Source organism: Schistocerca gregaria, chromosome 3 (assembly GCF_023897955.1).
Source record: "Schistocerca gregaria isolate iqSchGreg1 chromosome 3, iqSchGreg1.2, whole genome shotgun sequence".
In the NCBI taxonomy this organism is placed as follows: domain Eukaryota; kingdom Metazoa; phylum Arthropoda; class Insecta; order Orthoptera; family Acrididae; genus Schistocerca; species Schistocerca gregaria.
Window position 1 is genome coordinate 314,788,400 of NC_064922.1, and position 27,860 is coordinate 314,816,259.

The following is a 27,860-nucleotide window of genomic DNA, read 5'->3' on the forward strand; positions in this document are numbered from 1 at the left end:
ACAACAAGGCGTGAGCGTCTGCTTCGTGAATTGTCGTAGAACAGTACGTGGAGCAACGACAGGATTTGTAGGCGCCTTTTGCTCTCGTCACTGCTGGCGTTCGTCTCCATGAAATGCGTCCAGAGGATGCCGTTCTATAACGTGAAAGAGTGTATTTCTTACAGTTGTCGTCAGTTAATCGTGGCTGGTTGCTGCGTTCGCAGGAAGAGCACTGGCGTCGTAATCCGGTGTAGTCTAGTGGCTAGGATACCTGGCTCTCACCCAGGAGGCCCGGGTTCGATTCCCGGTACCGGAAACGTGAGTTTTTGTTGCTCCTCTTATGCGACTTGTCCCGACTTTGCTCGACTGACGCTACGCTGACGCGTGCACAAAGCTGCGTTAAGTATGATTCGCGGCTACACCTGACGGCGAGAGAGATGCGGCGTCTATTCACTTGTTATCGAGCCACATACCCATAGTCAAGAGGCTTGGAGGACTGCAAGACACTGCCAGGGAGGTGAATGTAGCTAACCACTCTAGTTAGTGTCCTGACAGCGCAGGCACGTTCATTTACTCGTATACACGTGATGGAGACCGTGTCTGACACTGCTGTGGCGTCCACCTTGGCCTAGGCTTTGCTGTGTATCGCCACTTGCACTCCAGCCAGCTGCCTCCGTGGGCGCGTGCGTGGCCGTGATCGTCTAGTGGTTAGGACATTGCGTTGTGGCCGCAATAACCCAGGTTCGAATCCTGGTCACGGAAATTTTGAAAGTTTTGCCTTGCTACCGTTGCAGTGACGATAGTGCACGAGTACTCGAAATCACAGTGCTTTCTTGATTTTTCACTCGTGTTCCGCAGTCCGCAGTTTGTACTACCACTTCATCGCCAACACGTAATGCCGGCGGCCGTGAGGCGCAGACGTCCGGTGCTCTCTGTAGTCGAAAAGGGCAGTTGTTTGAGGTGCGACGGATTGGATGAACAGCGGAGCAGGAAGCTGTGGCGTGCACCGTTTCTACAAATGCTAGGAACACTGGGGCCGAAGGTAGCGCAGGTAGCGTGGCCGAGCGATCTAAGGCGCTTGTTTTAGGCACCAGTCTCTTCGGACGCGTGCGTTCGAAACCTGGTCACGGCACGAAAACGTCTCTTGATGCTGTCGCCTTAACTACGACAGCTTCAGACAAGTGGCGCCGCTACCACACGGCGGGCACGGCATTTTCTTGTTGTGGATGGCCTAAAGAGACGCTTCCAATGGGAGAGCAGAGGAAATACATGTTACAGCGATTGCCGAGATATTTCCATTTCGAAGTGATCTTTGTAGTACAAAGGAAACGTATTGTCGTCGGCGCTATAACGGTAACGTGGCCGAGCGGTCTAAGGCGCTGGTTTTAGGCACCAGTCTCTTCGGAGGCGTGGGTTCGAATCCCACCGTTGCCAATTTTGACGTCTCATTTTTGTGCCGTTGCTGTGTGTTGTCGTGGGCTAGGACGCAGCTCCTGTGTCGCGCGTGTTGTGTAGGTAGAGTGGCCGAGCGGTCTAAGGCGCTGGTTTTAGGCACCAGTCACTTCGGAGGCGTGGGTTCCAACCCCACAGCTGCTAAACGTGTAATGTTTCCTGCGTCGAAGACAGCTGCACCCATTGCCCGCAAAGGAAACAGCACAACAAGGCGTGAGCGTCTGCTTCGTGAATTGTCGTAGAACAGTACGTGGAGCAACGACAGGATTTGTAGGCGCCTTTTGCTCTCGTCACTGCTGGCGTTCGTCTCCATGAAATGCGTCCAGAGGATGCCGTTCTATAACGTGAAAGAGTGTATTTCTTACAGTTGTCGTCAGTTAATCGTGGCTGGTTGCTGCGTTCGCAGGAAGAGCAGTGGCGTCGTAATCCGGTGTAGTCTAGTGGCTAGGATACCTGGCTCTCATCCAGGAGGCCCGGGTTCGATTCCCGGTACCGGAAACGTGAGTTTTTGTTGCTCCTCTTATGCGACTTGTCCCGACTTTGCTCGACTGACGCTACGCTGACGCGTGCACAAAGCTGCGTTAAGTATGATTCGCGGCTACACCTGACGGCGAGAGAGATGCGGCGTCTATTCACTTGTTATCGAGCCACATACCCATAGTCAAGAGGCTTGGAGGACTGCAAGACACTGCCAGGGAGGTGAATGTAGCTAACCACTCTAGTTAGTGTCCTGACAGCGCAGGCACGTTCATTTACTCGTATACACGTGATGGAGACCGTGTCTGACACTGCTGTGGCGTCCACCTTGGCCTAGGCTTTGCTGTGTATCGCCACTTGCACTCCAGCCAGCTGCCTCCGTGGGCGCGTGCGTGGCCGTGATCGTCTAGTGGTTAGGACATTGCGTTGTGGCCGCAATAACCCAGGTTCGAATCCTGGTCACGGAAATTTTGAAAGTTTTGCCTTGCTACCGTTGCAGTGACGATAGTGCACGAGTACTCGAAATCACAGTGCTTTCTTGATTTTTCACTCGTGTTCCGCAGTCCGCAGTTTGTACTACCACTTCATCGCCAACACGTAATGCCGGCGGCCGTGAGGCGCAGACGTCCGGTGCTCTCTGTAGTCGAAAAGGGCAGTTGTTTGAGGTGCGACGGATTGGATGAACAGCGGAGCAGGAAGCTGTGGCGTGCACCGTTTCTACAAATGCTAGGAACACTGGGGCCGAAGGTAGCGCAGGTAGCGTGGCCGAGCGATCTAAGGCGCTTGTTTTAGGCACCAGTCTCTTCGGACGCGTGCGTTCGAAACCTGGTCACGGCACGAAAACGTCTCTTGATGCTGTCGCCTTAACTACGACAGCTTCAGACAAGTGGCGCCGCTACCACACGGCGGGCACGGCATTTTCTTGTTGTGGATGGCCTAAAGAGACGCTTCCAATGGGAGAGCAGAGGAAATACATGTTACAGCGATTGCCGAGATATTTCCATTTCGAAGTGATCTTTGTAGTACAAAGGAAACGTATTGTCGTCGGCGCTATAACGGTAACGTGGCCGAGCGGTCTAAGGCGCTGGTTTTAGGCACCAGTCTCTTCGGAGGCGTGGGTTCGAATCCCACCGTTGCCAATTTTGACGTCTCATTTTTGTGCCGTTGCTGTGTGTTGTCGTGGGCTAGGACGCAGCTCCTGTGTCGCATGTGTTGTGTAGGTAGAGTGGCCGAGCGGTCTAAGGCGCTGGTTTTAGGCACCAGTCACTTCGGAGGCGTGGGTTCCAACCCCACAGCTGCTAAACGTGTAATGTTTCCTGCGTCGAAGACAGCTGCACCCATTGCCCGCAAAGGAAACAGCACAACAAGGCGTGAGCGTCTGCTTCGTGAATTGTCGTAGAACAGTACGTGGAGCAACGACAGGATTTGTAGGCGCCTTTTGCTCTCGTCACTGCTGGCGTTCGTCTCCATGAAATGCGTCCAGAGGATGCCGTTCTATAACGTGAAAGAGTGTATTTCTTACAGTTGTCGTCAGTTAATCGTGGCTGGTTGCTGCGTTCGCAGGAAGAGCACTGGCGTCGTAATCCGGTGTAGTCTAGTGGCTAGGATACCTGGCTCTCACCCAGGAGGCCCGGGTTCGATTCCCGGTACCGGAAACGTGAGTTTTTGTTGCTCCTCTTATGCGACTTGTCCCGACTTTGCTCGACTGACGCTACGCTGACGCGTGCACAAAGCTGCGTTAAGTATGATTCGCGGCTACACCTGACGGCGAGAGAGATGCGGCGTCTATTCACTTGTTATCGAGCCACATACCCATAGTCAAGAGGCTTGGAGGACTGCAAGACACTGCCAGGGAGGTGAATGTAGCTAACCACTCTAGTTAGTGTCCTGACAGCGCAGGCACGTTCATTTACTCGTATACACGTGATGGAGACCGTGTCTGACACTGCTGTGGCGTCCACCTTGGCCTAGGCTTTGCTGTGTATCGCCACTTGCACTCCAGCCAGCTGCCTCCGTGGGCGCGTGCGTGGCCGTGATCGTCTAGTGGTTAGGACATTGCGTTGTGGCCGCAATAACCCAGGTTCGAATCCTGGTCACGGAAATTTTGAAAGTTTTGCCTTGCTACCGTTGCAGTGACGATAGTGCACGAGTACTCGAAATCACAGTGCTTTCTTGATTTTTCACTCGTGTTCCGCAGTCCGCAGTTTGTACTACCACTTCATCGCCAACACGTAATGCCGGCGGCCGTGAGGCGCAGACGTCCGGTGCTCTCTGTAGTCGAAAAGGGCAGTTGTTTGAGGTGCGACGGATTGGATGAACAGCGGAGCAGGAAGCTGTGGCGTGCACCGTTTCTACAAATGCTAGGAACACTGGGGCCGAAGGTAGCGCAGGTAGCGTGGCCGAGCGATCTAAGGCGCTTGTTTTAGGCACCAGTCTCTTCGGACGCGTGCGTTCGAAACCTGGTCACGGCACGAAAACGTCTCTTGATGCTGTCGCCTTAACTACGACAGCTTCAGACAAGTGGCGCCGCTACCACACGGCGGGCACGGCATTTTCTTGTTGTGGATGGCCTAAAGAGACGCTTCCAATGGGAGAGCAGAGGAAATACATGTTACAGCGATTGCCGAGATATTTCCATTTCGAAGTGATCTTTGTAGTACAAAGGAAACGTATTGTCGTCGGCGCTATAACGGTAACGTGGCCGAGCGGTCTAAGGCGCTGGTTTTAGGCACCAGTCTCTTCGGAGGCGTGGGTTCGAATCCCACCGTTGCCAATTTTGACGTCTCATTTTTGTGCCGTTGCTGTGTGTTGTCGTGGGCTAGGACGCAGCTCCTGTGTCGCGCGTGTTGTGTAGGTAGAGTGGCCGAGCGGTCTAAGGCGCTGGTTTTAGGCACCAGTCACTTCGGAGGCGTGGGTTCCAACCCCACAGCTGCTAAACGTGTAATGTTTCCTGCGTCGAAGACAGCTGCACCCATTGCCCGCAAAGGAAACAGCACAACAAGGCGTGAGCGTCTGCTTCGTGAATTGTCGTAGAACAGTACGTGGAGCAACGACAGGATTTGTAGGCGCCTTTTGCTCTCGTCACTGCTGGCGTTCGTCTCCATGAAATGCGTCCAGAGGATGCCGTTCTATAACGTGAAAGAGTGTATTTCTTACAGTTGTCGTCAGTTAATCGTGGCTGGTTGCTGCGTTCGCAGGAAGAGCACTGGCGTCGTAATCCGGTGTAGTCTAGTGGCTAGGATACCTGGCTCTCACCCAGGAGGCCCGGGTTCGATTCCCGGTACCGGAAACGTGAGTTTTTGTTGCTCCTCTTATGCGACTTGTCCCGACTTTGCTCGACTGACGCTACGCTGACGCGTGCACAAAGCTGCGTTAAGTATGATTCGCGGCTACACCTGACGGCGAGAGAGATGCGGCGTCTATTCACTTGTTATCGAGCCACATACCCATAGTCAAGAGGCTTGGAGGACTGCAAGACACTGCCAGGGAGGTGAATGTAGCTAACCACTCTAGTTAGTGTCCTGACAGCGCAGGCACGTTCATTTACTCGTATACACGTGATGGAGACCGTGTCTGACACTGCTGTGGCGTCCACCTTGGCCTAGGCTTTGCTGTGTATCGCCACTTGCACTCCAGCCAGCTGCCTCCGTGGGCGCGTGCGTGGCCGTGATCGTCTAGTGGTTAGGACATTGCGTTGTGGCCGCAATAACCCAGGTTCGAATCCTGGTCACGGAAATTTTGAAAGTTTTGCCTTGCTACCGTTGCAGTGACGATAGTGCACGAGTACTCGAAATCACAGTGCTTTCTTGATTTTTCACTCGTGTTCCGCAGTCCGCAGTTTGTACTACCACTTCATCGCCAACACGTAATGCCGGCGGCCGTGAGGCGCAGACGTCCGGTGCTCTCTGTAGTCGAAAAGGGCAGTTGTTTGAGGTGCGACGGATTGGATGAACAGCGGAGCAGGAAGCTGTGGCGTGCACCGTTTCTACAAATGCTAGGAACACTGGGGCCGAAGGTAGCGCAGGTAGCGTGGCCGAGCGATCTAAGGCGCTTGTTTTAGGCACCAGTCTCTTCGGACGCGTGCGTTCGAAACCTGGTCACGGCACGAAAACGTCTCTTGATGCTGTCGCCTTAACTACGACAGCTTCAGACAAGTGGCGCCGCTACCACACGGCGGGCACGGCATTTTCTTGTTGTGGATGGCCTAAAGAGACGCTTCCAATGGGAGAGCAGAGGAAATACATGTTACAGCGATTGCCGAGATATTTCCATTTCGAAGTGATCTTTGTAGTACAAAGGAAACGTATTGTCGTCGGCGCTATAACGGTAACGTGGCCGAGCGGTCTAAGGCGCTGGTTTTAGGCACCAGTCTCTTCGGAGGCGTGGGTTCGAATCCCACCGTTGCCAATTTTGACGTCTCATTTTTGTGCCGTTGCTGTGTGTTGTCGTGGGCTAGGACGCAGCTCCTGTGTCGCGCGTGTTGTGTAGGTAGAGTGGCCGAGCGGTCTAAGGCGCTGGTTTTAGGCACCAGTCACTTCGGAGGCGTGGGTTCCAACCCCACAGCTGCTAAACGTGTAATGTTTCCTGCGTCGAAGACAGCTGCACCCATTGCCCGCAAAGGAAACAGCACAACAAGGCGTGAGCGTCTGCTTCGTGAATTGTCGTAGAACAGTACGTGGAGCAACGACAGGATTTGTAGGCGCCTTTTGCTCTCGTCACTGCTGGCGTTCGTCTCCATGAAATGCGTCCAGAGGATGCCGTTCTATAACGTGAAAGAGTGTATTTCTTACAGTTGTCGTCAGTTAATCGTGGCTGGTTGCTGCGTTCGCAGGAAGAGCACTGGCGTCGTAATCCGGTGTAGTCTAGTGGCTAGGATACCTGGCTCTCACCCAGGAGGCCCGGGTTCGATTCCCGGTACCGGAAACGTGAGTTTTTGTTGCTCCTCTTATGCGACTTGTCCCGACTTTGCTCGACTGACGCTACGCTGACGCGTGCACAAAGCTGCGTTAAGTATGATTCGCGGCTACACCTGACGGCGAGAGAGATGCGGCGTCTATTCACTTGTTATCGAGCCACATACCCATAGTCAAGAGGCTTGGAGGACTGCAAGACACTGCCAGGGAGGTGAATGTAGCTAACCACTCTAGTTAGTGTCCTGACAGCGCAGGCACGTTCATTTACTCGTATACACGTGATGGAGACCGTGTCTGACACTGCTGTGGCGTCCACCTTGGCCTAGGCTTTGCTGTGTATCGCCACTTGCACTCCAGCCAGCTGCCTCCGTGGGCGCGTGCGTGGCCGTGATCGTCTAGTGGTTAGGACATTGCGTTGTGGCCGCAATAACCCAGGTTCGAATCCTGGTCACGGAAATTTTGAAAGTTTTGCCTTGCTACCGTTGCAGTGACGATAGTGCACGAGTACTCGAAATCACAGTGCTTTCTTGATTTTTCACTCGTGTTCCGCAGTCCGCAGTTTGTACTACCACTTCATCGCCAACACGTAATGCCGGCGGCCGTGAGGCGCAGACGTCCGGTGCTCTCTGTAGTCGAAAAGGGCAGTTGTTTGAGGTGCGACGGATTGGATGAACAGCGGAGCAGGAAGCTGTGGCGTGCACCGTTTCTACAAATGCTAGGAACACTGGGGCCGAAGGTAGCGCAGGTAGCGTGGCCGAGCGATCTAAGGCGCTTGTTTTAGGCACCAGTCTCTTCGGACGCGTGCGTTCGAAACCTGGTCACGGCACGAAAACGTCTCTTGATGCTGTCGCCTTAACTACGACAGCTTCAGACAAGTGGCGCCGCTACCACACGGCGGGCACGGCATTTTCTTGTTGTGGATGGCCTAAAGAGACGCTTCCAATGGGAGAGCAGAGGAAATACATGTTACAGCGATTGCCGAGATATTTCCATTTCGAAGTGATCTTTGTAGTACAAAGGAAACGTATTGTCGTCGGCGCTATAACGGTAACGTGGCCGAGCGGTCTAAGGCGCTGGTTTTAGGCACCAGTCTCTTCGGAGGCGTGGGTTCGAATCCCACCGTTGCCAATTTTGACGTCTCATTTTTGTGCCGTTGCTGTGTGTTGTCGTGGGCTAGGACGCAGCTCCTGTGTCGCGCGTGTTGTGTAGGTAGAGTGGCCGAGCGGTCTAAGGCGCTGGTTTTAGGCACCAGTCACTTCGGAGGCGTGGGTTCCAACCCCACAGCTGCTAAACGTGTAATGTTTCCTGCGTCGAAGACAGCTGCACCCATTGCCCGCAAAGGAAACAGCACAACAAGGCGTGAGCGTCTGCTTCGTGAATTGTCGTAGAACAGTACGTGGAGCAACGACAGGATTTGTAGGCGCCTTTTGCTCTCGTCACTGCTGGCGTTCGTCTCCATGAAATGCGTCCAGAGGATGCCGTTCTATAACGTGAAAGAGTGTATTTCTTACAGTTGTCGTCAGTTAATCGTGGCTGGTTGCTGCGTTCGCAGGAAGAGCACTGGCGTCGTAATCCGGTGTAGTCTAGTGGCTAGGATACCTGGCTCTCACCCAGGAGGCCCGGGTTCGATTCCCGGTACCGGAAACGTGAGTTTTTGTTGCTCCTCTTATGCGACTTGTCCCGACTTTGCTCGACTGACGCTACGCTGACGCGTGCACAAAGCTGCGTTAAGTATGATTCGCGGCTACACCTGACGGCGAGAGAGATGCGGCGTCTATTCACTTGTTATCGAGCCACATACCCATAGTCAAGAGGCTTGGAGGACTGCAAGACACTGCCAGGGAGGTGAATGTAGCTAACCACTCTAGTTAGTGTCCTGACAGCGCAGGCACGTTCATTTACTCGTATACACGTGATGGAGACCGTGTCTGACACTGCTGTGGCGTCCACCTTGGCCTAGGCTTTGCTGTGTATCGCCACTTGCACTCCAGCCAGCTGCCTCCGTGGGCGCGTGCGTGGCCGTGATCGTCTAGTGGTTAGGACATTGCGTTGTGGCCGCAATAACCCAGGTTCGAATCCTGGTCACGGAAATTTTGAAAGTTTTGCCTTGCTACCGTTGCAGTGACGATAGTGCACGAGTACTCGAAATCACAGTGCTTTCTTGATTTTTCACTCGTGTTCCGCAGTCCGCAGTTTGTACTACCACTTCATCGCCAACACGTAATGCCGGCGGCCGTGAGGCGCAGACGTCCGGTGCTCTCTGTAGTCGAAAAGGGCAGTTGTTTGAGGTGCGACGGATTGGATGAACAGCGGAGCAGGAAGCTGTGGCGTGCACCGTTTCTACAAATGCTAGGAACACTGGGGCCGAAGGTAGCGCAGGTAGCGTGGCCGAGCGATCTAAGGCGCTTGTTTTAGGCACCAGTCTCTTCGGACGCGTGCGTTCGAAACCTGGTCACGGCACGAAAACGTCTCTTGATGCTGTCGCCTTAACTACGACAGCTTCAGACAAGTGGCGCCGCTACCACACGGCGGGCACGGCATTTTCTTGTTGTGGATGGCCTAAAGAGACGCTTCCAATGGGAGAGCAGAGGAAATACATGTTACAGCGATTGCCGAGATATTTCCATTTCGAAGTGATCTTTGTAGTACAAAGGAAACGTATTGTCGTCGGCGCTATAACGGTAACGTGGCCGAGCGGTCTAAGGCGCTGGTTTTAGGCACCAGTCTCTTCGGAGGCGTGGGTTCGAATCCCACCGTTGCCAATTTTGACGTCTCATTTTTGTGCCGTTGCTGTGTGTTGTCGTGGGCTAGGACGCAGCTCCTGTGTCGCGCGTGTTGTGTAGGTAGAGTGGCCGAGCGGTCTAAGGCGCTGGTTTTAGGCACCAGTCACTTCGGAGGCGTGGGTTCCAACCCCACAGCTGCTAAACGTGTAATGTTTCCTGCGTCGAAGACAGCTGCACCCATTGCCCGCAAAGGAAACAGCACAACAAGGCGTGAGCGTCTGCTTCGTGAATTGTCGTAGAACAGTACGTGGAGCAACGACAGGATTTGTAGGCGCCTTTTGCTCTCGTCACTGCTGGCGTTCGTCTCCATGAAATGCGTCCAGAGGATGCCGTTCTATAACGTGAAAGAGTGTATTTCTTACAGTTGTCGTCAGTTAATCGTGGCTGGTTGCTGCGTTCGCAGGAAGAGCACTGGCGTCGTAATCCGGTGTAGTCTAGTGGCTAGGATACCTGGCTCTCACCCAGGAGGCCCGGGTTCGATTCCCGGTACCGGAAACGTGAGTTTTTGTTGCTCCTCTTATGCGACTTGTCCCGACTTTGCTCGACTGACGCTACGCTGACGCGTGCACAAAGCTGCGTTAAGTATGATTCGCGGCTACACCTGACGGCGAGAGAGATGCGGCGTCTATTCACTTGTTATCGAGCCACATACCCATAGTCAAGAGGCTTGGAGGACTGCAAGACACTGCCAGGGAGGTGAATGTAGCTAACCACTCTAGTTAGTGTCCTGACAGCGCAGGCACGTTCATTTACTCGTATACACGTGATGGAGACCGTGTCTGACACTGCTGTGGCGTCCACCTTGGCCTAGGCTTTGCTGTGTATCGCCACTTGCACTCCAGCCAGCTGCCTCCGTGGGCGCGTGCGTGGCCGTGATCGTCTAGTGGTTAGGACATTGCGTTGTGGCCGCAATAACCCAGGTTCGAATCCTGGTCACGGAAATTTTGAAAGTTTTGCCTTGCTACCGTTGCAGTGACGATAGTGCACGAGTACTCGAAATCACAGTGCTTTCTTGATTTTTCACTCGTGTTCCGCAGTCCGCAGTTTGTACTACCACTTCATCGCCAACACGTAATGCCGGCGGCCGTGAGGCGCAGACGTCCGGTGCTCTCTGTAGTCGAAAAGGGCAGTTGTTTGAGGTGCGACGGATTGGATGAACAGCGGAGCAGGAAGCTGTGGCGTGCACCGTTTCTACAAATGCTAGGAACACTGGGGCCGAAGGTAGCGCAGGTAGCGTGGCCGAGCGATCTAAGGCGCTTGTTTTAGGCACCAGTCTCTTCGGACGCGTGCGTTCGAAACCTGGTCACGGCACGAAAACGTCTCTTGATGCTGTCGCCTTAACTACGACAGCTTCAGACAAGTGGCGCCGCTACCACACGGCGGGCACGGCATTTTCTTGTTGTGGATGGCCTAAAGAGACGCTTCCAATGGGAGAGCAGAGGAAATACATGTTACAGCGATTGCCGAGATATTTCCATTTCGAAGTGATCTTTGTAGTACAAAGGAAACGTATTGTCGTCGGCGCTATAACGGTAACGTGGCCGAGCGGTCTAAGGCGCTGGTTTTAGGCACCAGTCTCTTCGGAGGCGTGGGTTCGAATCCCACCGTTGCCAATTTTGACGTCTCATTTTTGTGCCGTTGCTGTGTGTTGTCGTGGGCTAGGACGCAGCTCCTGTGTCGCGCGTGTTGTGTAGGTAGAGTGGCCGAGCGGTCTAAGGCGCTGGTTTTAGGCACCAGTCACTTCGGAGGCGTGGGTTCCAACCCCACAGCTGCTAAACGTGTAATGTTTCCTGCGTCGAAGACAGCTGCACCCATTGCCCGCAAAGGAAACAGCACAACAAGGCGTGAGCGTCTGCTTCGTGAATTGTCGTAGAACAGTACGTGGAGCAACGACAGGATTTGTAGGCGCCTTTTGCTCTCGTCACTGCTGGCGTTCGTCTCCATGAAATGCGTCCAGAGGATGCCGTTCTATAACGTGAAAGAGTGTATTTCTTACAGTTGTCGTCAGTTAATCGTGGCTGGTTGCTGCGTTCGCAGGAAGAGCACTGGCGTCGTAATCCGGTGTAGTCTAGTGGCTAGGATACCTGGCTCTCACCCAGGAGGCCCGGGTTCGATTCCCGGTACCGGAAACGTGAGTTTTTGTTGCTCCTCTTATGCGACTTGTCCCGACTTTGCTCGACTGACGCTACGCTGACGCGTGCACAAAGCTGCGTTAAGTATGATTCGCGGCTACACCTGACGGCGAGAGAGATGCGGCGTCTATTCACTTGTTATCGAGCCACATACCCATAGTCAAGAGGCTTGGAGGACTGCAAGACACTGCCAGGGAGGTGAATGTAGCTAACCACTCTAGTTAGTGTCCTGACAGCGCAGGCACGTTCATTTACTCGTATACACGTGATGGAGACCGTGTCTGACACTGCTGTGGCGTCCACCTTGGCCTAGGCTTTGCTGTGTATCGCCACTTGCACTCCAGCCAGCTGCCTCCGTGGGCGCGTGCGTGGCCGTGATCGTCTAGTGGTTAGGACATTGCGTTGTGGCCGCAATAACCCAGGTTCGAATCCTGGTCACGGAAATTTTGAAAGTTTTGCCTTGCTACCGTTGCAGTGACGATAGTGCACGAGTACTCGAAATCACAGTGCTTTCTTGATTTTTCACTCGTGTTCCGCAGTCCGCAGTTTGTACTACCACTTCATCGCCAACACGTAATGCCGGCGGCCGTGAGGCGCAGACGTCCGGTGCTCTCTGTAGTCGAAAAGGGCAGTTGTTTGAGGTGCGACGGATTGGATGAACAGCGGAGCAGGAAGCTGTGGCGTGCACCGTTTCTACAAATGCTAGGAACACTGGGGCCGAAGGTAGCGCAGGTAGCGTGGCCGAGCGATCTAAGGCGCTTGTTTTAGGCACCAGTCTCTTCGGACGCGTGCGTTCGAAACCTGGTCACGGCACGAAAACGTCTCTTGATGCTGTCGCCTTAACTACGACAGCTTCAGACAAGTGGCGCCGCTACCACACGGCGGGCACGGCATTTTCTTGTTGTGGATGGCCTAAAGAGACGCTTCCAATGGGAGAGCAGAGGAAATACATGTTACAGCGATTGCCGAGATATTTCCATTTCGAAGTGATCTTTGTAGTACAAAGGAAACGTATTGTCGTCGGCGCTATAACGGTAACGTGGCCGAGCGGTCTAAGGCGCTGGTTTTAGGCACCAGTCTCTTCGGAGGCGTGGGTTCGAATCCCACCGTTGCCAATTTTGACGTCTCATTTTTGTGCCGTTGCTGTGTGTTGTCGTGGGCTAGGACGCAGCTCCTGTGTCGCGCGTGTTGTGTAGGTAGAGTGGCCGAGCGGTCTAAGGCGCTGGTTTTAGGCACCAGTCACTTCGGAGGCGTGGGTTCCAACCCCACAGCTGCTAAACGTGTAATGTTTCCTGCGTCGAAGACAGCTGCACCCATTGCCCGCAAAGGAAACAGCACAACAAGGCGTGAGCGTCTGCTTCGTGAATTGTCGTAGAACAGTACGTGGAGCAACGACAGGATTTGTAGGCGCCTTTTGCTCTCGTCACTGCTGGCGTTCGTCTCCATGAAATGCGTCCAGAGGATGCCGTTCTATAACGTGAAAGAGTGTATTTCTTACAGTTGTCGTCAGTTAATCGTGGCTGGTTGCTGCGTTCGCAGGAAGAGCACTGGCGTCGTAATCCGGTGTAGTCTAGTGGCTAGGATACCTGGCTCTCACCCAGGAGGCCCGGGTTCGATTCCCGGTACCGGAAACGTGAGTTTTTGTTGCTCCTCTTATGCGACTTGTCCCGACTTTGCTCGACTGACGCTACGCTGACGCGTGCACAAAGCTGCGTTAAGTATGATTCGCGGCTACACCTGACGGCGAGAGAGATGCGGCGTCTATTCACTTGTTATCGAGCCACATACCCATAGTCAAGAGGCTTGGAGGACTGCAAGACACTGCCAGGGAGGTGAATGTAGCTAACCACTCTAGTTAGTGTCCTGACAGCGCAGGCACGTTCATTTACTCGTATACACGTGATGGAGACCGTGTCTGACACTGCTGTGGCGTCCACCTTGGCCTAGGCTTTGCTGTGTATCGCCACTTGCACTCCAGCCAGCTGCCTCCGTGGGCGCGTGCGTGGCCGTGATCGTCTAGTGGTTAGGACATTGCGTTGTGGCCGCAATAACCCAGGTTCGAATCCTGGTCACGGAAATTTTGAAAGTTTTGCCTTGCTACCGTTGCAGTGACGATAGTGCACGAGTACTCGAAATCACAGTGCTTTCTTGATTTTTCACTCGTGTTCCGCAGTCCGCAGTTTGTACTACCACTTCATCGCCAACACGTAATGCCGGCGGCCGTGAGGCGCAGACGTCCGGTGCTCTCTGTAGTCGAAAAGGGCAGTTGTTTGAGGTGCGACGGATTGGATGAACAGCGGAGCAGGAAGCTGTGGCGTGCACCGTTTCTACAAATGCTAGGAACACTGGGGCCGAAGGTAGCGCAGGTAGCGTGGCCGAGCGATCTAAGGCGCTTGTTTTAGGCACCAGTCTCTTCGGACGCGTGCGTTCGAAACCTGGTCACGGCACGAAAACGTCTCTTGATGCTGTCGCCTTAACTACGACAGCTTCAGACAAGTGGCGCCGCTACCACACGGCGGGCACGGCATTTTCTTGTTGTGGATGGCCTAAAGAGACGCTTCCAATGGGAGAGCAGAGGAAATACATGTTACAGCGATTGCCGAGATATTTCCATTTCGAAGTGATCTTTGTAGTACAAAGGAAACGTATTGTCGTCGGCGCTATAACGGTAACGTGGCCGAGCGGTCTAAGGCGCTGGTTTTAGGCACCAGTCTCTTCGGAGGCGTGGGTTCGAATCCCACCGTTGCCAATTTTGACGTCTCATTTTTGTGCCGTTGCTGTGTGTTGTCGTGGGCTAGGACGCAGCTCCTGTGTCGCGCGTGTTGTGTAGGTAGAGTGGCCGAGCGGTCTAAGGCGCTGGTTTTAGGCACCAGTCACTTCGGAGGCGTGGGTTCCAACCCCACAGCTGCTAAACGTGTAATGTTTCCTGCGTCGAAGACAGCTGCACCCATTGCCCGCAAAGGAAACAGCACAACAAGGCGTGAGCGTCTGCTTCGTGAATTGTCGTAGAACAGTACGTGGAGCAACGACAGGATTTGTAGGCGCCTTTTGCTCTCGTCACTGCTGGCGTTCGTCTCCATGAAATGCGTCCAGAGGATGCCGTTCTATAACGTGAAAGAGTGTATTTCTTACAGTTGTCGTCAGTTAATCGTGGCTGGTTGCTGCGTTCGCAGGAAGAGCACTGGCGTCGTAATCCGGTGTAGTCTAGTGGCTAGGATACCTGGCTCTCACCCAGGAGGCCCGGGTTCGATTCCCGGTACCGGAAACGTGAGTTTTTGTTGCTCCTCTTATGCGACTTGTCCCGACTTTGCTCGACTGACGCTACGCTGACGCGTGCACAAAGCTGCGTTAAGTATGATTCGCGGCTACACCTGACGGCGAGAGAGATGCGGCGTCTATTCACTTGTTATCGAGCCACATACCCATAGTCAAGAGGCTTGGAGGACTGCAAGACACTGCCAGGGAGGTGAATGTAGCTAACCACTCTAGTTAGTGTCCTGACAGCGCAGGCACGTTCATTTACTCGTATACACGTGATGGAGACCGTGTCTGACACTGCTGTGGCGTCCACCTTGGCCTAGGCTTTGCTGTGTATCGCCACTTGCACTCCAGCCAGCTGCCTCCGTGGGCGCGTGCGTGGCCGTGATCGTCTAGTGGTTAGGACATTGCGTTGTGGCCGCAATAACCCAGGTTCGAATCCTGGTCACGGAAATTTTGAAAGTTTTGCCTTGCTACCGTTGCAGTGACGATAGTGCACGAGTACTCGAAATCACAGTGCTTTCTTGATTTTTCACTCGTGTTCCGCAGTCCGCAGTTTGTACTACCACTTCATCGCCAACACGTAATGCCGGCGGCCGTGAGGCGCAGACGTCCGGTGCTCTCTGTAGTCGAAAAGGGCAGTTGTTTGAGGTGCGACGGATTGGATGAACAGCGGAGCAGGAAGCTGTGGCGTGCACCGTTTCTACAAATGCTAGGAACACTGGGGCCGAAGGTAGCGCAGGTAGCGTGGCCGAGCGATCTAAGGCGCTTGTTTTAGGCACCAGTCTCTTCGGACGCGTGCGTTCGAAACCTGGTCACGGCACGAAAACGTCTCTTGATGCTGTCGCCTTAACTACGACAGCTTCAGACAAGTGGCGCCGCTACCACACGGCGGGCACGGCATTTTCTTGTTGTGGATGGCCTAAAGAGACGCTTCCAATGGGAGAGCAGAGGAAATACATGTTACAGCGATTGCCGAGATATTTCCATTTCGAAGTGATCTTTGTAGTACAAAGGAAACGTATTGTCGTCGGCGCTATAACGGTAACGTGGCCGAGCGGTCTAAGGCGCTGGTTTTAGGCACCAGTCTCTTCGGAGGCGTGGGTTCGAATCCCACCGTTGCCAATTTTGACGTCTCATTTTTGTGCCGTTGCTGTGTGTTGTCGTGGGCTAGGACGCAGCTCCTGTGTCGCGCGTGTTGTGTAGGTAGAGTGGCCGAGCGGTCTAAGGCGCTGGTTTTAGGCACCAGTCACTTCGGAGGCGTGGGTTCCAACCCCACAGCTGCTAAACGTGTAATGTTTCCTGCGTCGAAGACAGCTGCACCCATTGCCCGCAAAGGAAACAGCACAACAAGGCGTGAGCGTCTGCTTCGTGAATTGTCGTAGAACAGTACGTGGAGCAACGACAGGATTTGTAGGCGCCTTTTGCTCTCGTCACTGCTGGCGTTCGTCTCCATGAAATGCGTCCAGAGGATGCCGTTCTATAACGTGAAAGAGTGTATTTCTTACAGTTGTCGTCAGTTAATCGTGGCTGGTTGCTGCGTTCGCAGGAAGAGCACTGGCGTCGTAATCCGGTGTAGTCTAGTGGCTAGGATACCTGGCTCTCACCCAGGAGGCCCGGGTTCGATTCCCGGTACCGGAAACGTGAGTTTTTGTTGCTCCTCTTATGCGACTTGTCCCGACTTTGCTCGACTGACGCTACGCTGACGCGTGCACAAAGCTGCGTTAAGTATGATTCGCGGCTACACCTGACGGCGAGAGAGATGCGGCGTCTATTCACTTGTTATCGAGCCACATACCCATAGTCAAGAGGCTTGGAGGACTGCAAGACACTGCCAGGGAGGTGAATGTAGCTAACCACTCTAGTTAGTGTCCTGACAGCGCAGGCACGTTCATTTACTCGTATACACGTGATGGAGACCGTGTCTGACACTGCTGTGGCGTCCACCTTGGCCTAGGCTTTGCTGTGTATCGCCACTTGCACTCCAGCCAGCTGCCTCCGTGGGCGCGTGCGTGGCCGTGATCGTCTAGTGGTTAGGACATTGCGTTGTGGCCGCAATAACCCAGGTTCGAATCCTGGTCACGGAAATTTTGAAAGTTTTGCCTTGCTACCGTTGCAGTGACGATAGTGCACGAGTACTCGAAATCACAGTGCTTTCTTGATTTTTCACTCGTGTTCCGCAGTCCGCAGTTTGTACTACCACTTCATCGCCAACACGTAATGCCGGCGGCCGTGAGGCGCAGACGTCCGGTGCTCTCTGTAGTCGAAAAGGGCAGTTGTTTGAGGTGCGACGGATTGGATGAACAGCGGAGCAGGAAGCTGTGGCGTGCACCGTTTCTACAAATGCTAGGAACACTGGGGCCGAAGGTAGCGCAGGTAGCGTGGCCGAGCGATCTAAGGCGCTTGTTTTAGGCACCAGTCTCTTCGGACGCGTGCGTTCGAAACCTGGTCACGGCACGAAAACGTCTCTTGATGCTGTCGCCTTAACTACGACAGCTTCAGACAAGTGGCGCCGCTACCACACGGCGGGCACGGCATTTTCTTGTTGTGGATGGCCTAAAGAGACGCTTCCAATGGGAGAGCAGAGGAAATACATGTTACAGCGATTGCCGAGATATTTCCATTTCGAAGTGATCTTTGTAGTACAAAGGAAACGTATTGTCGTCGGCGCTATAACGGTAACGTGGCCGAGCGGTCTAAGGCGCTGGTTTTAGGCACCAGTCTCTTCGGAGGCGTGGGTTCGAATCCCACCGTTGCCAATTTTGACGTCTCATTTTTGTGCCGTTGCTGTGTGTTGTCGTGGGCTAGGACGCAGCTCCTGTGTCGCGCGTGTTGTGTAGGTAGAGTGGCCGAGCGGTCTAAGGCGCTGGTTTTAGGCACCAGTCACTTCGGAGGCGTGGGTTCCAACCCCACAGCTGCTAAACGTGTAATGTTTCCTGCGTCGAAGACAGCTGCACCCATTGCCCGCAAAGGAAACAGCACAACAAGGCGTGAGCGTCTGCTTCGTGAATTGTCGTAGAACAGTACGTGGAGCAACGACAGGATTTGTAGGCGCCTTTTGCTCTCGTCACTGCTGGCGTTCGTCTCCATGAAATGCGTCCAGAGGATGCCGTTCTATAACGTGAAAGAGTGTATTTCTTACAGTTGTCGTCAGTTAATCGTGGCTGGTTGCTGCGTTCGCAGGAAGAGCACTGGCGTCGTAATCCGGTGTAGTCTAGTGGCTAGGATACCTGGCTCTCACCCAGGAGGCCCGGGTTCGATTCCCGGTACCGGAAACGTGAGTTTTTGTTGCTCCTCTTATGCGACTTGTCCCGACTTTGCTCGACTGACGCTACGCTGACGCGTGCACAAAGCTGCGTTAAGTATGATTCGCGGCTACACCTGACGGCGAGAGAGATGCGGCGTCTATTCACTTGTTATCGAGCCACATACCCATAGTCAAGAGGCTTGGAGGACTGCAAGACACTGCCAGGGAGGTGAATGTAGCTAACCACTCTAGTTAGTGTCCTGACAGCGCAGGCACGTTCATTTACTCGTATACACGTGATGGAGACCGTGTCTGACACTGCTGTGGCGTCCACCTTGGCCTAGGCTTTGCTGTGTATCGCCACTTGCACTCCAGCCAGCTGCCTCCGTGGGAGCGTGCGTGGCCGTGATCGTCTAGTGGTTAGGACATTGCGTTGTGGCCGCAATAACCCAGGTTCGAATCCTGGTCACGGAAATTTTGAAAGTTTTGCCTTGCTACCGTTGCAGTGACGATAGTGCACGAGTACTCGAAATCACAGTGCTTTCTTGATTTTTCACTCGTGTTCCGCAGTCCGCAGTTTGTACTACCACTTCATCGCCAACACGTAATGCCGGCGGCCGTGAGGCGCAGACGTCCGGTGCTCTCTGTAGTCGAAAAGGGCAGTTGTTTGAGGTGCGACGGATTGGATGAACAGCGGAGCAGGAAGCTGTGGCGTGCACCGTTTCTACAAATGCTAGGAACACTGGGGCCGAAGGTAGCGCAGGTAGCGTGGCCGAGCGATCTAAGGCGCTTGTTTTAGGCACCAGTCTCTTCGGACGCGTGCGTTCGAAACCTGGTCACGGCACGAAAACGTCTCTTGATGCTGTCGCCTTAACTACGACAGCTTCAGACAAGTGGCGCCGCTACCACACGGCGGGCACGGCATTTTCTTGTTGTGGATGGCCTAAAGAGACGCTTCCAATGGGAGAGCAGAGGAAATACATGTTACAGCGATTGCCGAGATATTTCCATTTCGAAGTGATCTTTGTAGTACAAAGGAAACGTATTGTCGTCGGCGCTATAACGGTAACGTGGCCGAGCGGTCTAAGGCGCTGGTTTTAGGCACCAGTCTCTTCGGAGGCGTGGGTTCGAATCCCACCGTTGCCAATTTTGACGTCTCATTTTTGTGCCGTTGCTGTGTGTTGTCGTGGGCTAGGACGCAGCTCCTGTGTCGCGCGTGTTGTGTAGGTAGAGTGGCCGAGCGGTCTAAGGCGCTGGTTTTAGGCACCAGTCACTTCGGAGGCGTGGGTTCCAACCCCACAGCTGCTAAACGTGTAATGTTTCCTGCGTCGAAGACAGCTGCACCCATTGCCCGCAAAGGAAACAGCACAACAAGGCGTGAGCGTCTGCTTCGTGAATTGTCGTAGAACAGTACGTGGAGCAACGACAGGATTTGTAGGCGCCTTTTGCTCTCGTCACTGCTGGCGTTCGTCTCCATGAAATGCGTCCAGAGGATGCCGTTCTATAACGTGAAAGAGTGTATTTCTTACAGTTGTCGTCAGTTAATCGTGGCTGGTTGCTGCGTTCGCAGGAAGAGCACTGGCGTCGTAATCCGGTGTAGTCTAGTGGCTAGGATACCTGGCTCTCACCCAGGAGGCCCGGGTTCGATTCCCGGTACCGGAAACGTGAGTTTTTGTTGCTCCTCTTATGCGACTTGTCCCGACTTTGCTCGACTGACGCTACGCTGACGCGTGCACAAAGCTGCGTTAAGTATGATTCGCGGCTACACCTGACGGCGAGAGAGATGCGGCGTCTATTCACTTGTTATCGAGCCACATACCCATAGTCAAGAGGCTTGGAGGACTGCAAGACACTGCCAGGGAGGTGAATGTAGCTAACCACTCTAGTTAGTGTCCTGACAGCGCAGGCACGTTCATTTACTCGTATACACGTGATGGAGACCGTGTCTGACACTGCTGTGGCGTCCACCTTGGCCTAGGCTTTGCTGTGTATCGCCACTTGCACTCCAGCCAGCTGCCTCCGTGGGCGCGTGCGTGGCCGTGATCGTCTAGTGGTTAGGACATTGCGTTGTGGCCGCAATAACCCAGGTTCGAATCCTGGTCACGGAAATTTTGAAAGTTTTGCCTTGCTACCGTTGCAGTGACGATAGTGCACGAGTACTCGAAATCACAGTGCTTTCTTGATTTTTCACTCGTGTTCCGCAGTCCGCAGTTTGTACTACCACTTCATCGCCAACACGTAATGCCGGCGGCCGTGAGGCGCAGACGTCCGGTGCTCTCTGTAGTCGAAAAGGGCAGTTGTTTGAGGTGCGACGGATTGGATGAACAGCGGAGCAGGAAGCTGTGGCGTGCACCGTTTCTACAAATGCTAGGAACACTGGGGCCGAAGGTAGCGCAGGTAGCGTGGCCGAGCGATCTAAGGCGCTTGTTTTAGGCACCAGTCTCTTCGGACGCGTGCGTTCGAAACCTGGTCACGGCACGAAAACGTCTCTTGATGCTGTCGCCTTAACTACGACAGCTTCAGACAAGTGGCGCCGCTACCACACGGCGGGCACGGCATTTTCTTGTTGTGGATGGCCTAAAGAGACGCTTCCAATGGGAGAGCAGAGGAAATACATGTTACAGCGATTGCCGAGATATTTCCATTTCGAAGTGATCTTTGTAGTACAAAGGAAACGTATTGTCGTCGGCGCTATAACGGTAACGTGGCCGAGCGGTCTAAGGCGCTGGTTTTAGGCACCAGTCTCTTCGGAGGCGTGGGTTCGAATCCCACCGTTGCCAATTTTGACGTCTCATTTTTGTGCCGTTGCTGTGTGTTGTCGTGGGCTAGGACGCAGCTCCTGTGTCGCGCGTGTTGTGTAGGTAGAGTGGCCGAGCGGTCTAAGGCGCTGGTTTTAGGCACCAGTCACTTCGGAGGCGTGGGTTCCAACCCCACAGCTGCTAAACGTGTAATGTTTCCTGCGTCGAAGACAGCTGCACCCATTGCCCGCAAAGGAAACAGCACAACAAGGCGTGAGCGTCTGCTTCGTGAATTGTCGTAGAACAGTACGTGGAGCAACGACAGGATTTGTAGGCGCCTTTTGCTCTCGTCACTGCTGGCGTTCGTCTCCATGAAATGCGTCCAGAGGATGCCGTTCTATAACGTGAAAGAGTGTATTTCTTACAGTTGTCGTCAGTTAATCGTGGCTGGTTGCTGCGTTCGCAGGAAGAGCACTGGCGTCGTAATCCGGTGTAGTCTAGTGGCTAGGATACCTGGCTCTCACCCAGGAGGCCCGGGTTCGATTCCCGGTACCGGAAACGTGAGTTTTTGTTGCTCCTCTTATGCGACTTGTCCCGACTTTGCTCGACTGACGCTACGCTGACGCGTGCACAAAGCTGCGTTAAGTATGATTCGCGGCTACACCTGACGGCGAGAGAGATGCGGCGTCTATTCACTTGTTATCGAGCCACATACCCATAGTCAAGAGGCTTGGAGGACTGCAAGACACTGCCAGGGAGGTGAATGTAGCTAACCACTCTAGTTAGTGTCCTGACAGCGCAGGCACGTTCATTTACTCGTATACACGTGATGGAGACCGTGTCTGACACTGCTGTGGCGTCCACCTTGGCCTAGGCTTTGCTGTGTATCGCCACTTGCACTCCAGCCAGCTGCCTCCGTGGGCGCGTGCGTGGCCGTGATCGTCTAGTGGTTAGGACATTGCGTTGTGGCCGCAATAACCCAGGTTCGAATCCTGGTCACGGAAATTTTGAAAGTTTTGCCTTGCTACCGTTGCAGTGACGATAGTGCACGAGTACTCGAAATCACAGTGCTTTCTTGATTTTTCACTCGTGTTCCGCAGTCCGCAGTTTGTACTACCACTTCATCGCCAACACGTAATGCCGGCGGCCGTGAGGCGCAGACGTCCGGTGCTCTCTGTAGTCGAAAAGGGCAGTTGTTTGAGGTGCGACGGATTGGATGAACAGCGGAGCAGGAAGCTGTGGCGTGCACCGTTTCTACAAATGCTAGGAACACTGGGGCCGAAGGTAGCGCAGGTAGCGTGGCCGAGCGATCTAAGGCGCTTGTTTTAGGCACCAGTCTCTTCGGACGCGTGCGTTCGAAACCTGGTCACGGCACGAAAACGTCTCTTGATGCTGTCGCCTTAACTACGACAGCTTCAGACAAGTGGCGCCGCTACCACACGGCGGGCACGGCATTTTCTTGTTGTGGATGGCCTAAAGAGACGCTTCCAATGGGAGAGCAGAGGAAATACATGTTACAGCGATTGCCGAGATATTTCCATTTCGAAGTGATCTTTGTAGTACAAAGGAAACGTATTGTCGTCGGCGCTATAACGGTAACGTGGCCGAGCGGTCTAAGGCGCTGGTTTTAGGCACCAGTCTCTTCGGAGGCGTGGGTTCGAATCCCACCGTTGCCAATTTTGACGTCTCATTTTTGTGCCGTTGCTGTGTGTTGTCGTGGGCTAGGACGCAGCTCCTGTGTCGCGCGTGTTGTGTAGGTAGAGTGGCCGAGCGGTCTAAGGCGCTGGTTTTAGGCACCAGTCACTTCGGAGGCGTGGGTTCCAACCCCACAGCTGCTAAACGTGTAATGTTTCCTGCGTCGAAGACAGCTGCACCCATTGCCCGCAAAGGAAACAGCACAACAAGGCGTGAGCGTCTGCTTCGTGAATTGTCGTAGAACAGTACGTGGAGCAACGACAGGATTTGTAGGCGCCTTTTGCTCTCGTCACTGCTGGCGTTCGTCTCCATGAAATGCGTCCAGAGGATGCCGTTCTATAACGTGAAAGAGTGTATTTCTTACAGTTGTCGTCAGTTAATCGTGGCTGGTTGCTGCGTTCGCAGGAAGAGCACTGGCGTCGTAATCCGGTGTAGTCTAGTGGCTAGGATACCTGGCTCTCACCCAGGAGGCCCGGGTTCGATTCCCGGTACCGGAAACGTGAGTTTTTGTTGCTCCTCTTATGCGACTTGTCCCGACTTTGCTCGACTGACGCTACGCTGACGCGTGCACAAAGCTGCGTTAAGTATGATTCGCGGCTACACCTGACGGCGAGAGAGATGCGGCGTCTATTCACTTGTTATCGAGCCACATACCCATAGTCAAGAGGCTTGGAGGACTGCAAGACACTGCCAGGGAGGTGAATGTAGCTAACCACTCTAGTTAGTGTCCTGACAGCGCAGGCACGTTCATTTACTCGTATACACGTGATGGAGACCGTGTCTGACACTGCTGTGGCGTCCACCTTGGCCTAGGCTTTGCTGTGTATCGCCACTTGCACTCCAGCCAGCTGCCTCCGTGGGCGCGTGCGTGGCCGTGATCGTCTAGTGGTTAGGACATTGCGTTGTGGCCGCAATAACCCAGGTTCGAATCCTGGTCACGGAAATTTTGAAAGTTTTGCCTTGCTACCGTTGCAGTGACGATAGTGCACGAGTACTCGAAATCACAGTGCTTTCTTGATTTTTCACTCGTGTTCCGCAGTCCGCAGTTTGTACTACCACTTCATCGCCAACACGTAATGCCGGCGGCCGTGAGGCGCAGACGTCCGGTGCTCTCTGTAGTCGAAAAGGGCAGTTGTTTGAGGTGCGACGGATTGGATGAACAGCGGAGCAGGAAGCTGTGGCGTGCACCGTTTCTACAAATGCTAGGAACACTGGGGCCGAAGGTAGCGCAGGTAGCGTGGCCGAGCGATCTAAGGCGCTTGTTTTAGGCACCAGTCTCTTCGGACGCGTGCGTTCGAAACCTGGTCACGGCACGAAAACGTCTCTTGATGCTGTCGCCTTAACTACGACAGCTTCAGACAAGTGGCGCCGCTACCACACGGCGGGCACGGCATTTTCTTGTTGTGGATGGCCTAAAGAGACGCTTCCAATGGGAGAGCAGAGGAAATACATGTTACAGCGATTGCCGAGATATTTCCATTTCGAAGTGATCTTTGTAGTACAAAGGAAACGTATTGTCGTCGGCGCTATAACGGTAACGTGGCCGAGCGGTCTAAGGCGCTGGTTTTAGGCACCAGTCTCTTCGGAGGCGTGGGTTCGAATCCCACCGTTGCCAATTTTGACGTCTCATTTTTGTGCCGTTGCTGTGTGTTGTCGTGGGCTAGGACGCAGCTCCTGTGTCGCGCGTGTTGTGTAGGTAGAGTGGCCGAGCGGTCTAAGGCGCTGGTTTTAGGCACCAGTCACTTCGGAGGCGTGGGTTCCAACCCCACAGCTGCTAAACGTGTAATGTTTCCTGCGTCGAAGACAGCTGCACCCATTGCCCGCAAAGGAAACAGCACAACAAGGCGTGAGCGTCTGCTTCGTGAATTGTCGTAGAACAGTACGTGGAGCAACGACAGGATTTGTAGGCGCCTTTTGCTCTCGTCACTGCTGGCGTTCGTCTCCATGAAATGCGTCCAGAGGATGCCGTTCTATAACGTGAAAGAGTGTATTTCTTACAGTTGTCGTCAGTTAATCGTGGCTGGTTGCTGCGTTCGCAGGAAGAGCACTGGCGTCGTAATCCGGTGTAGTCTAGTGGCTAGGATACCTGGCTCTCACCCAGGAGGCCCGGGTTCGATTCCCGGTACCGGAAACGTGAGTTTTTGTTGCTCCTCTTATGCGACTTGTCCCGACTTTGCTCGACTGACGCTACGCTGACGCGTGCACAAAGCTGCGTTAAGTATGATTCGCGGCTACACCTGACGGCGAGAGAGATGCGGCGTCTATTCACTTGTTATCGAGCCACATACCCATAGTCAAGAGGCTTGGAGGACTGCAAGACACTGCCAGGGAGGTGAATGTAGCTAACCACTCTAGTTAGTGTCCTGACAGCGCAGGCACGTTCATTTACTCGTATACACGTGATGGAGACCGTGTCTGACACTGCTGTGGCGTCCACCTTGGCCTAGGCTTTGCTGTGTATCGCCACTTGCACTCCAGCCAGCTGCCTCCGTGGGCGCGTGCGTGGCCGTGATCGTCTAGTGGTTAGGACATTGCGTTGTGGCCGCAATAACCCAGGTTCGAATCCTGGTCACGGAAATTTTGAAAGTTTTGCCTTGCTACCGTTGCAGTGACGATAGTGCACGAGTACTCGAAATCACAGTGCTTTCTTGATTTTTCACTCGTGTTCCGCAGTCCGCAGTTTGTACTACCACTTCATCGCCAACACGTAATGCCGGCGGCCGTGAGGCGCAGACGTCCGGTGCTCTCTGTAGTCGAAAAGGGCAGTTGTTTGAGGTGCGACGGATTGGATGAACAGCGGAGCAGGAAGCTGTGGCGTGCACCGTTTCTACAAATGCTAGGAACACTGGGGCCGAAGGTAGCGCAGGTAGCGTGGCCGAGCGATCTAAGGCGCTTGTTTTAGGCACCAGTCTCTTCGGACGCGTGCGTTCGAAACCTGGTCACGGCACGAAAACGTCTCTTGATGCTGTCGCCTTAACTACGACAGCTTCAGACAAGTGGCGCCGCTACCACACGGCGGGCACGGCATTTTCTTGTTGTGGATGGCCTAAAGAGACGCTTCCAATGGGAGAGCAGAGGAAATACATGTTACAGCGATTGCCGAGATATTTCCATTTCGAAGTGATCTTTGTAGTACAAAGGAAACGTATTGTCGTCGGCGCTATAACGGTAACGTGGCCGAGCGGTCTAAGGCGCTGGTTTTAGGCACCAGTCTCTTCGGAGGCGTGGGTTCGAATCCCACCGTTGCCAATTTTGACGTCTCATTTTTGTGCCGTTGCTGTGTGTTGTCGTGGGCTAGGACGCAGCTCCTGTGTCGCGCGTGTTGTGTAGGTAGAGTGGCCGAGCGGTCTAAGGCGCTGGTTTTAGGCACCAGTCACTTCGGAGGCGTGGGTTCCAACCCCACAGCTGCTAAACGTGTAATGTTTCCTGCGTCGAAGACAGCTGCACCCATTGCCCGCAAAGGAAACAGCACAACAAGGCGTGAGCGTCTGCTTCGTGAATTGTCGTAGAACAGTACGTGGAGCAACGACAGGATTTGTAGGCGCCTTTTGCTCTCGTCACTGCTGGCGTTCGTCTCCATGAAATGCGTCCAGAGGATGCCGTTCTATAACGTGAAAGAGTGTATTTCTTACAGTTGTCGTCAGTTAATCGTGGCTGGTTGCTGCGTTCGCAGGAAGAGCACTGGCGTCGTAATCCGGTGTAGTCTAGTGGCTAGGATACCTGGCTCTCACCCAGGAGGCCCGGGTTCGATTCCCGGTACCGGAAACGTGAGTTTTTGTTGCTCCTCTTATGCGACTTGTCCCGACTTTGCTCGACTGACGCTACGCTGACGCGTGCACAAAGCTGCGTTAAGTATGATTCGCGGCTACACCTGACGGCGAGAGAGATGCGGCGTCTATTCACTTGTTATCGAGCCACATACCCATAGTCAAGAGGCTTGGAGGACTGCAAGACACTGCCAGGGAGGTGAATGTAGCTAACCACTCTAGTTAGTGTCCTGACAGCGCAGGCACGTTCATTTACTCGTATACACGTGATGGAGACCGTGTCTGACACTGCTGTGGCGTCCACCTTGGCCTAGGCTTTGCTGTGTATCGCCACTTGCACTCCAGCCAGCTGCCTCCGTGGGCGCGTGCGTGGCCGTGATCGTCTAGTGGTTAGGACATTGCGTTGTGGCCGCAATAACCCAGGTTCGAATCCTGGTCACGGAAATTTTGAAAGTTTTGCCTTGCTACCGTTGCAGTGACGATAGTGCACGAGTACTCGAAATCACAGTGCTTTCTTGATTTTTCACTCGTGTTCCGCAGTCCGCAGTTTGTACTACCACTTCATCGCCAACACGTAATGCCGGCGGCCGTGAGGCGCAGACGTCCGGTGCTCTCTGTAGTCGAAAAGGGCAGTTGTTTGAGGTGCGACGGATTGGATGAACAGCGGAGCAGGAAGCTGTGGCGTGCACCGTTTCTACAAATGCTAGGAACACTGGGGCCGAAGGTAGCGCAGGTAGCGTGGCCGAGCGATCTAAGGCGCTTGTTTTAGGCACCAGTCTCTTCGGACGCGTGCGTTCGAAACCTGGTCACGGCACGAAAACGTCTCTTGATGCTGTCGCCTTAACTACGACAGCTTCAGACAAGTGGCGCCGCTACCACACGGCGGGCACGGCATTTTCTTGTTGTGGATGGCCTAAAGAGACGCTTCCAATGGGAGAGCAGAGGAAATACATGTTACAGCGATTGCCGAGATATTTCCATTTCGAAGTGATCTTTGTAGTACAAAGGAAACGTATTGTCGTCGGCGCTATAACGGTAACGTGGCCGAGCGGTCTAAGGCGCTGGTTTTAGGCACCAGTCTCTTCGGAGGCGTGGGTTCGAATCCCACCGTTGCCAATTTTGACGTCTCATTTTTGTGCCGTTGCTGTGTGTTGTCGTGGGCTAGGACGCAGCTCCTGTGTCGCGCGTGTTGTGTAGGTAGAGTGGCCGAGCGGTCTAAGGCGCTGGTTTTAGGCACCAGTCACTTCGGAGGCGTGGGTTCCAACCCCACAGCTGCTAAACGTGTAATGTTTCCTGCGTCGAAGACAGCTGCACCCATTGCCCGCAAAGGAAACAGCACAACAAGGCGTGAGCGTCTGCTTCGTGAATTGTCGTAGAACAGTACGTGGAGCAACGACAGGATTTGTAGGCGCCTTTTGC

At 54.0% G+C, this 27,860-nt stretch overlaps 51 non-coding genes across 51 annotated transcripts; all 51 read left to right on the plus strand.

The window, feature by feature from the left end:
* Nucleotides 1-223: 223 nt before the first annotated feature.
* Nucleotides 224-295, plus strand: Trnae-cuc (transfer RNA glutamic acid (anticodon CUC)). The gene has a single exon. It is a non-coding gene; the product is annotated as a tRNA-Glu (tRNA).
* A 374-nt stretch (nucleotides 296-669) lies between these two features.
* On the plus strand, nucleotides 670-741 carry Trnah-gug (transfer RNA histidin (anticodon GUG)). The gene has a single exon. It is a non-coding gene; the product is annotated as a tRNA-His (tRNA).
* Nucleotides 742-1,331: 590 nt separating this feature from the next.
* On the plus strand, nucleotides 1,332-1,413 carry Trnal-uag (transfer RNA leucine (anticodon UAG)). Its single transcript has one exon. It is a non-coding gene; the product is annotated as a tRNA-Leu (tRNA).
* A 444-nt stretch (nucleotides 1,414-1,857) lies between these two features.
* Nucleotides 1,858-1,929, plus strand: Trnae-cuc (transfer RNA glutamic acid (anticodon CUC)). The gene has a single exon. It is a non-coding gene; the product is annotated as a tRNA-Glu (tRNA).
* Nucleotides 1,930-2,303: 374 nt separating this feature from the next.
* Nucleotides 2,304-2,375, plus strand: Trnah-gug (transfer RNA histidin (anticodon GUG)). The gene has a single exon. It is a non-coding gene; the product is annotated as a tRNA-His (tRNA).
* A 590-nt stretch (nucleotides 2,376-2,965) lies between these two features.
* On the plus strand, nucleotides 2,966-3,047 carry Trnal-uag (transfer RNA leucine (anticodon UAG)). The gene has a single exon. It is a non-coding gene; the product is annotated as a tRNA-Leu (tRNA).
* Nucleotides 3,048-3,491: 444 nt separating this feature from the next.
* Trnae-cuc (transfer RNA glutamic acid (anticodon CUC)) lies at nucleotides 3,492-3,563 on the plus strand. Its single transcript has one exon. It is a non-coding gene; the product is annotated as a tRNA-Glu (tRNA).
* Nucleotides 3,564-3,937: 374 nt separating this feature from the next.
* Nucleotides 3,938-4,009, plus strand: Trnah-gug (transfer RNA histidin (anticodon GUG)). The gene has a single exon. It is a non-coding gene; the product is annotated as a tRNA-His (tRNA).
* A 590-nt stretch (nucleotides 4,010-4,599) lies between these two features.
* On the plus strand, nucleotides 4,600-4,681 carry Trnal-uag (transfer RNA leucine (anticodon UAG)). Its single transcript has one exon. It is a non-coding gene; the product is annotated as a tRNA-Leu (tRNA).
* A 444-nt stretch (nucleotides 4,682-5,125) lies between these two features.
* On the plus strand, nucleotides 5,126-5,197 carry Trnae-cuc (transfer RNA glutamic acid (anticodon CUC)). Its single transcript has one exon. It is a non-coding gene; the product is annotated as a tRNA-Glu (tRNA).
* Nucleotides 5,198-5,571: 374 nt separating this feature from the next.
* Nucleotides 5,572-5,643, plus strand: Trnah-gug (transfer RNA histidin (anticodon GUG)). The gene has a single exon. It is a non-coding gene; the product is annotated as a tRNA-His (tRNA).
* A 590-nt stretch (nucleotides 5,644-6,233) lies between these two features.
* On the plus strand, nucleotides 6,234-6,315 carry Trnal-uag (transfer RNA leucine (anticodon UAG)). Its single transcript has one exon. It is a non-coding gene; the product is annotated as a tRNA-Leu (tRNA).
* A 444-nt stretch (nucleotides 6,316-6,759) lies between these two features.
* Nucleotides 6,760-6,831, plus strand: Trnae-cuc (transfer RNA glutamic acid (anticodon CUC)). The gene has a single exon. It is a non-coding gene; the product is annotated as a tRNA-Glu (tRNA).
* A 374-nt stretch (nucleotides 6,832-7,205) lies between these two features.
* On the plus strand, nucleotides 7,206-7,277 carry Trnah-gug (transfer RNA histidin (anticodon GUG)). The gene has a single exon. It is a non-coding gene; the product is annotated as a tRNA-His (tRNA).
* Nucleotides 7,278-7,867: 590 nt separating this feature from the next.
* Trnal-uag (transfer RNA leucine (anticodon UAG)) lies at nucleotides 7,868-7,949 on the plus strand. Its single transcript has one exon. It is a non-coding gene; the product is annotated as a tRNA-Leu (tRNA).
* Nucleotides 7,950-8,393: 444 nt separating this feature from the next.
* On the plus strand, nucleotides 8,394-8,465 carry Trnae-cuc (transfer RNA glutamic acid (anticodon CUC)). The gene has a single exon. It is a non-coding gene; the product is annotated as a tRNA-Glu (tRNA).
* A 374-nt stretch (nucleotides 8,466-8,839) lies between these two features.
* Nucleotides 8,840-8,911, plus strand: Trnah-gug (transfer RNA histidin (anticodon GUG)). The gene has a single exon. It is a non-coding gene; the product is annotated as a tRNA-His (tRNA).
* A 590-nt stretch (nucleotides 8,912-9,501) lies between these two features.
* Trnal-uag (transfer RNA leucine (anticodon UAG)) lies at nucleotides 9,502-9,583 on the plus strand. Its single transcript has one exon. It is a non-coding gene; the product is annotated as a tRNA-Leu (tRNA).
* Nucleotides 9,584-10,027: 444 nt separating this feature from the next.
* On the plus strand, nucleotides 10,028-10,099 carry Trnae-cuc (transfer RNA glutamic acid (anticodon CUC)). The gene has a single exon. It is a non-coding gene; the product is annotated as a tRNA-Glu (tRNA).
* Nucleotides 10,100-10,473: 374 nt separating this feature from the next.
* Nucleotides 10,474-10,545, plus strand: Trnah-gug (transfer RNA histidin (anticodon GUG)). Its single transcript has one exon. It is a non-coding gene; the product is annotated as a tRNA-His (tRNA).
* A 590-nt stretch (nucleotides 10,546-11,135) lies between these two features.
* Nucleotides 11,136-11,217, plus strand: Trnal-uag (transfer RNA leucine (anticodon UAG)). The gene has a single exon. It is a non-coding gene; the product is annotated as a tRNA-Leu (tRNA).
* Nucleotides 11,218-11,661: 444 nt separating this feature from the next.
* Nucleotides 11,662-11,733, plus strand: Trnae-cuc (transfer RNA glutamic acid (anticodon CUC)). Its single transcript has one exon. It is a non-coding gene; the product is annotated as a tRNA-Glu (tRNA).
* A 374-nt stretch (nucleotides 11,734-12,107) lies between these two features.
* Trnah-gug (transfer RNA histidin (anticodon GUG)) lies at nucleotides 12,108-12,179 on the plus strand. Its single transcript has one exon. It is a non-coding gene; the product is annotated as a tRNA-His (tRNA).
* Nucleotides 12,180-12,769: 590 nt separating this feature from the next.
* On the plus strand, nucleotides 12,770-12,851 carry Trnal-uag (transfer RNA leucine (anticodon UAG)). The gene has a single exon. It is a non-coding gene; the product is annotated as a tRNA-Leu (tRNA).
* A 444-nt stretch (nucleotides 12,852-13,295) lies between these two features.
* On the plus strand, nucleotides 13,296-13,367 carry Trnae-cuc (transfer RNA glutamic acid (anticodon CUC)). The gene has a single exon. It is a non-coding gene; the product is annotated as a tRNA-Glu (tRNA).
* Nucleotides 13,368-13,741: 374 nt separating this feature from the next.
* On the plus strand, nucleotides 13,742-13,813 carry Trnah-gug (transfer RNA histidin (anticodon GUG)). Its single transcript has one exon. It is a non-coding gene; the product is annotated as a tRNA-His (tRNA).
* Nucleotides 13,814-14,403: 590 nt separating this feature from the next.
* On the plus strand, nucleotides 14,404-14,485 carry Trnal-uag (transfer RNA leucine (anticodon UAG)). Its single transcript has one exon. It is a non-coding gene; the product is annotated as a tRNA-Leu (tRNA).
* A 444-nt stretch (nucleotides 14,486-14,929) lies between these two features.
* Nucleotides 14,930-15,001, plus strand: Trnae-cuc (transfer RNA glutamic acid (anticodon CUC)). Its single transcript has one exon. It is a non-coding gene; the product is annotated as a tRNA-Glu (tRNA).
* A 374-nt stretch (nucleotides 15,002-15,375) lies between these two features.
* On the plus strand, nucleotides 15,376-15,447 carry Trnah-gug (transfer RNA histidin (anticodon GUG)). The gene has a single exon. It is a non-coding gene; the product is annotated as a tRNA-His (tRNA).
* Nucleotides 15,448-16,037: 590 nt separating this feature from the next.
* Nucleotides 16,038-16,119, plus strand: Trnal-uag (transfer RNA leucine (anticodon UAG)). The gene has a single exon. It is a non-coding gene; the product is annotated as a tRNA-Leu (tRNA).
* Nucleotides 16,120-16,563: 444 nt separating this feature from the next.
* On the plus strand, nucleotides 16,564-16,635 carry Trnae-cuc (transfer RNA glutamic acid (anticodon CUC)). The gene has a single exon. It is a non-coding gene; the product is annotated as a tRNA-Glu (tRNA).
* A 374-nt stretch (nucleotides 16,636-17,009) lies between these two features.
* On the plus strand, nucleotides 17,010-17,081 carry Trnah-gug (transfer RNA histidin (anticodon GUG)). The gene has a single exon. It is a non-coding gene; the product is annotated as a tRNA-His (tRNA).
* Nucleotides 17,082-17,671: 590 nt separating this feature from the next.
* Nucleotides 17,672-17,753, plus strand: Trnal-uag (transfer RNA leucine (anticodon UAG)). The gene has a single exon. It is a non-coding gene; the product is annotated as a tRNA-Leu (tRNA).
* A 444-nt stretch (nucleotides 17,754-18,197) lies between these two features.
* Trnae-cuc (transfer RNA glutamic acid (anticodon CUC)) lies at nucleotides 18,198-18,269 on the plus strand. Its single transcript has one exon. It is a non-coding gene; the product is annotated as a tRNA-Glu (tRNA).
* Nucleotides 18,270-18,643: 374 nt separating this feature from the next.
* On the plus strand, nucleotides 18,644-18,715 carry Trnah-gug (transfer RNA histidin (anticodon GUG)). The gene has a single exon. It is a non-coding gene; the product is annotated as a tRNA-His (tRNA).
* A 590-nt stretch (nucleotides 18,716-19,305) lies between these two features.
* Nucleotides 19,306-19,387, plus strand: Trnal-uag (transfer RNA leucine (anticodon UAG)). The gene has a single exon. It is a non-coding gene; the product is annotated as a tRNA-Leu (tRNA).
* Nucleotides 19,388-19,831: 444 nt separating this feature from the next.
* On the plus strand, nucleotides 19,832-19,903 carry Trnae-cuc (transfer RNA glutamic acid (anticodon CUC)). The gene has a single exon. It is a non-coding gene; the product is annotated as a tRNA-Glu (tRNA).
* A 374-nt stretch (nucleotides 19,904-20,277) lies between these two features.
* On the plus strand, nucleotides 20,278-20,349 carry Trnah-gug (transfer RNA histidin (anticodon GUG)). The gene has a single exon. It is a non-coding gene; the product is annotated as a tRNA-His (tRNA).
* Nucleotides 20,350-20,939: 590 nt separating this feature from the next.
* Nucleotides 20,940-21,021, plus strand: Trnal-uag (transfer RNA leucine (anticodon UAG)). The gene has a single exon. It is a non-coding gene; the product is annotated as a tRNA-Leu (tRNA).
* Nucleotides 21,022-21,465: 444 nt separating this feature from the next.
* Nucleotides 21,466-21,537, plus strand: Trnae-cuc (transfer RNA glutamic acid (anticodon CUC)). Its single transcript has one exon. It is a non-coding gene; the product is annotated as a tRNA-Glu (tRNA).
* A 374-nt stretch (nucleotides 21,538-21,911) lies between these two features.
* Nucleotides 21,912-21,983, plus strand: Trnah-gug (transfer RNA histidin (anticodon GUG)). Its single transcript has one exon. It is a non-coding gene; the product is annotated as a tRNA-His (tRNA).
* Nucleotides 21,984-22,573: 590 nt separating this feature from the next.
* Nucleotides 22,574-22,655, plus strand: Trnal-uag (transfer RNA leucine (anticodon UAG)). The gene has a single exon. It is a non-coding gene; the product is annotated as a tRNA-Leu (tRNA).
* Nucleotides 22,656-23,099: 444 nt separating this feature from the next.
* On the plus strand, nucleotides 23,100-23,171 carry Trnae-cuc (transfer RNA glutamic acid (anticodon CUC)). The gene has a single exon. It is a non-coding gene; the product is annotated as a tRNA-Glu (tRNA).
* A 374-nt stretch (nucleotides 23,172-23,545) lies between these two features.
* Trnah-gug (transfer RNA histidin (anticodon GUG)) lies at nucleotides 23,546-23,617 on the plus strand. The gene has a single exon. It is a non-coding gene; the product is annotated as a tRNA-His (tRNA).
* Nucleotides 23,618-24,207: 590 nt separating this feature from the next.
* On the plus strand, nucleotides 24,208-24,289 carry Trnal-uag (transfer RNA leucine (anticodon UAG)). Its single transcript has one exon. It is a non-coding gene; the product is annotated as a tRNA-Leu (tRNA).
* A 444-nt stretch (nucleotides 24,290-24,733) lies between these two features.
* Nucleotides 24,734-24,805, plus strand: Trnae-cuc (transfer RNA glutamic acid (anticodon CUC)). The gene has a single exon. It is a non-coding gene; the product is annotated as a tRNA-Glu (tRNA).
* A 374-nt stretch (nucleotides 24,806-25,179) lies between these two features.
* On the plus strand, nucleotides 25,180-25,251 carry Trnah-gug (transfer RNA histidin (anticodon GUG)). Its single transcript has one exon. It is a non-coding gene; the product is annotated as a tRNA-His (tRNA).
* Nucleotides 25,252-25,841: 590 nt separating this feature from the next.
* Trnal-uag (transfer RNA leucine (anticodon UAG)) lies at nucleotides 25,842-25,923 on the plus strand. Its single transcript has one exon. It is a non-coding gene; the product is annotated as a tRNA-Leu (tRNA).
* Nucleotides 25,924-26,367: 444 nt separating this feature from the next.
* On the plus strand, nucleotides 26,368-26,439 carry Trnae-cuc (transfer RNA glutamic acid (anticodon CUC)). The gene has a single exon. It is a non-coding gene; the product is annotated as a tRNA-Glu (tRNA).
* Nucleotides 26,440-26,813: 374 nt separating this feature from the next.
* Trnah-gug (transfer RNA histidin (anticodon GUG)) lies at nucleotides 26,814-26,885 on the plus strand. The gene has a single exon. It is a non-coding gene; the product is annotated as a tRNA-His (tRNA).
* A 590-nt stretch (nucleotides 26,886-27,475) lies between these two features.
* Nucleotides 27,476-27,557, plus strand: Trnal-uag (transfer RNA leucine (anticodon UAG)). Its single transcript has one exon. It is a non-coding gene; the product is annotated as a tRNA-Leu (tRNA).
* The last annotated feature ends 303 nt before the right edge of the window (nucleotides 27,558-27,860 follow it).